Here is a 4,436-nt window from a genome sequence, read left to right as displayed (position 1 = left end):
TTCTGAGTCAGCCGCCAACTTTGGTTATATAGGTGATTAGGTTATACAGGACAAGTTTCACTCAGTACCTGTGGCTCCTCCCAGCACTTCTTGCCCCACCCCTACCCTAACCTGCCCCTCCCAGGGGCTTGGCTTCTGCCTCTCTTCCCCCTAGACTCACCCCTATAACTCAGCCATTTCGGCTGTGAGGGGACTCTTGGCCCAGGCCACGTCTCTTAGCCAGCAGTTCCTCTCTTTCTCTCCCTCCTCCTCTCTCCTCTCACGGTCCTGTTTAGTCTGCTGGCCGTGCCCGCAGCCCGGAGCCTTCCCTCTGCCGGCTTTCTCATACCTACAATAAGAATCTCCACATTTTAGTAGTCACGACATCCTCCCTTTATTTCATTTTTCATTCCTCTGATGCCAAACCTGTGAGGTTCTTTTCAAGGGACGCTGCCTTTCTGAACCAAGCTGCTGATTTGACTCTCCTGAGGTATCTGTGGACCATTTCTTTCCAGTGGCTTCTGCCACCTACCATATTTGATTCTAAATTCTAGGGTCTGCTTCTTCAGCCGCTTCCCTCCACCCACCTTTGCGTACTCAGTAAGTATTCTCTGTCTGGCTCCTGGAACCTACTGCCCCCTCCAGGGCACCCATCACTTGGGCATTTCTGTCTCTCTAGCTCCTGGACCCTGATCTGCCTTCCAGGATGCCCACCACGTGGGCGTCTCTCTACTATGCCTCCCTATGGCAGAGTTCATTGCACAGCCTAGCCCCCCTTTCTCCTCATAGACTCAGTTCCTCAGACTTAATTCCTTCCCACTGCTGCTGTCCTCAGACACACCAGAAGAGGGCGCCGGATCCTATTACAGATGGTTGTGAGCCACCATGTGGTTGCTGGGAATTGAACTCAGGATCTCTGCTGCCTAGAGATGTATATCTAATTACTTATATCTTTGCCAACTGTTGAACATCAGGCTTTAAGAAATTTCAGGCCGGGCAGTGGTGGTGCACACCTGTAATCCCAGCACTCTGGGAGGCAGAGGCAGGCGAATTTCTGAGTTTGAGGCCAGCCTGGTCTACAGAGTGAGGACAGCCAGGTCTATACAGAGAAACCCTGTCTTGGAAAAAACAAACAAACAAACAAACAAACAAACAAGAAAAAGAAAGAGAAAAAGAAAAAAACCAAAAAACCAAAAAAAAGAAAGAAAAAGAAAAAAGACATTTTAGATAACAAACAACATATGTTTGATAAATAATATATACTTGATTAAAAATTGTTTATAAATTCCTAAGATCTACTCAGGTTAACAGTAACTGACTTGAATATATATGTCTAGCTTCTTTGTCTTTGATAACCTTGTTAATGTTTTCAAGGTTAAGGCTAAAGCAAGTAACTAAAAAACGAATGTTTGCTTACAATCTTGTATACTTAATAGATGATGGTCCTCAAACTCTTCAGAGATCTGATGAATGTGGCATTTACAGTGATTGATAAAAAGGCTTCACAAAAGGTGGTGGTGTATACCTTAATCCTAACACTCAGGAGGCAGAGGCAGGTGAAACTCTGAGTTCAAGGCCAGCCTGGGCTACAGAACAAGTTCCAGGACAGCCAGGGTTACAACAGAGAAACCCTGTCTTGCCTTGTGGGGACCAGGGTGGGGTGGAGGGAGTGGTGGTAATGTGGAAGCTTCCCATGATAGACAGATAGAAGCCCCTAGTACAACCCTAAGGTCTCCAAAGTAAACAGATGGGGCACTGACAACTTCGCCTGGATTGTGATATTAACCACTGGGAAAACTACCCCATGCCTCACCTGCCCCCAGAGCTTGCCCATACTGAGGACATTTTTGGGTTGATTATCTGACTGGCCAAGGTAGCTCAATTTTCCCAAGTTCCTTTTCCACAGGAAAGGAGACCTTCTGGGTCTGGTAGCCAAAGGCCAGTGCTGTCCCATGCAGCAGCTGAAAACCAAATGCTGTCCAGTGTGGCAGCCAAAGGCAGGCTTTCCCCTACAAAGCCACCCAGACCATCCAGGAGCCTAGGGTAACTGTCCAGTAATGCCAGAATAGCAGTATACCTGTATATGTGTGTGTGTGTGTGTGTGTGTATATATACACACACATATATATATCCATATATATATCCATATATAGGATGGATATATATATACATACACATATATATATACATATATATACATATATACATATATATACATATATATATGCCATTTAGATTATACTTCCAGTTATAATTATCTTTCTCTGATCTGTGATGATATTGACAGCTAAGTGTAGCTCTCTATGTTAACAACAGCAAGCAAACCAGCTCCTTCCCACAAGGCCGCAGCCACCTCTTCAGTTCACATGTGAAATCAGGCCTCAGGATGCACTTTTCTAGAACTCCTAGGTCTCCCGCTGAGAAAAGCAGTCTCGTTTACTTTCCTGACAAACTTCACTCTGAAAGAGATAAACTCACAAAACAGGTTTAAAATGTTTCAGGCTAATTACTCTCTCTGTGCTATTGTTATACTAAGATTTCAAAAGCTCCGACAAGGTTTCTCTGTGTAGCCCTGGCTGTCCTGGAACTCACTCTGTAGACCAGGCTAGCCTCGAACTCAGAAATCCGCCTGCCTCTGCCTCCCAGAGTGCTGGGATTACAGGCGTGTGCTACCACTGCCCAGCTTTAAGGCAGCTCTTTTAAAGGACAGTGTTTAATTGGGGCTGGCTTATCGTTGCCGAGCTTCCGTCCATTATCACCATGGCTGGAAACATGGCATCATGCAGGCAGATATGGTGTTGAAGGAGCCAAGAGTTCCACATCTTGATCTGAAGGCAGCCGGAAGGAACCTCTCTTCTGCAGGCAGCCAGACGGAGGGTCTCTCTCTTCTGCTCTCCACAGAGCTTGAGCAGTGAGAGACCTCAAAACCTGCCTACACAGTGGCACACTTCTTCCAACAAGGCCACATCTATTCCAACAAGGCCACACCTCCTAATAGTGCCACTTGCCATGGGCCAAGCATATTCAAAGCACCACAATTCCCATTTTTGACCATCATTCCAGCTTTTCTGGGCCCTTATAACGATGCCCCAATTTCAGCAGGAAGTAGTTACAGAAAAGATTATATCAGCCCTTATCATCAACAAAAGACTGGGATGTTGGGTTTCAAACTCGGACAGTCTCACTCAGTACCCAAGGCTCCTCCCGGCACTTTTCCCACTCCTACCCTGACCTCTCCCTCCCAGGGGCTGCGCTTCTGCCTCCCTTCCCCAGATTGACGGGATAGCTCAGCCATTTGGGCTAGGAAGGTCTCCTGGCCAGGAGCACCTCTCTTGGTTGTCAGTTCCTATCTTGTTCTCCCTCCTCCTCTCTCCTCTCACTGTCCGGTTTAGTTTGACAGCCATGTTTAGCTTCGACTCCTCTCTCTGCCGGCTTTCTCCCTTATACCTACAATAAAAACCTTCTCCACACTTTGGGAGTAGTCACAGCATCCTCCTTTTATTTCATTTTATTTTATTCCTTTTATTTTTTTTTCATTTTTTTCATTCAATAGGGAATTGAAAGGTAACCTGGGGTCCATGAGATTGAGACACCGTCCCACACCCCTCAAAAATGGAAGGGAACAAAACTAACAAAAAAAGAAAACTGAAAAAGAAACAATGTTTTCCCTCTGGGCAGTGCTGAAGATGGCATGTAGGTCTGGTGTACACTAGGTGACATGCTATCACTGAGTTATAGACCTATTTTTTTAAAAGATTTATTTATTTATTTATTTATTTATTTATTTATTTATTTATTTATTTATTAATTATATGTAAGTACACTGTAACTGTCTTCAGACACTCCAGAAGAGGGCATCAGATCCTATCATGGATGGTTGTGAGACACCATGTGGTTGCTGGGATTTGAACTCAGGACCTTCGGAAGAGCAGTCAGTGCTCTTAACTGCTAAGCCATCTCTCCAGCCCTAGACCTATCTATTTTGAGATAGGTCTCAAACCAGGCCATGAGAGGAGAGAGGTGGGGGATTCTTAGCCAAGTCAGAGTGAGCAAAAAGGCACAAGGGCTGGCTGGGTGTGAAAGGCAGGGTGGAAAGGAAAGTATCTATCAATCATCTATCTATCATCCGGCCATCTCTTTATTGATCTGTTTCTTTCTTGAGACAGGGTCTCTCTAAGTAGCCCTGGCTGTCCTGGCTCTAGCTATGCAGACCAGGATAACCCCAAATTTACAGAGATCAGCCTGCCTCTGTCACTGGAATGCTGGGATTAAAGGTGTGCACTCCCATATCCAGCCAGTTTCCCTTTCATTTTTTTTAACGCATGATAATGAGGAACAGTTTATTGGTCTGTAAAACTACCCATAAAAGTTTTGCTTAGTGTTGATGTGAGACAGAGCACATTGCACTCTAGGTTGATCCTACCTGTAACTCATGGCAAACGCCCCACCTCAGCCTT

This window comes from Apodemus sylvaticus, chromosome 1, assembly GCF_947179515.1.
Source record: "Apodemus sylvaticus chromosome 1, mApoSyl1.1, whole genome shotgun sequence".
Classification (NCBI taxonomy): Eukaryota; Metazoa; Chordata; class Mammalia; order Rodentia; family Muridae; genus Apodemus; species Apodemus sylvaticus.
This window is presented reverse-complemented; position numbering follows the sequence as displayed.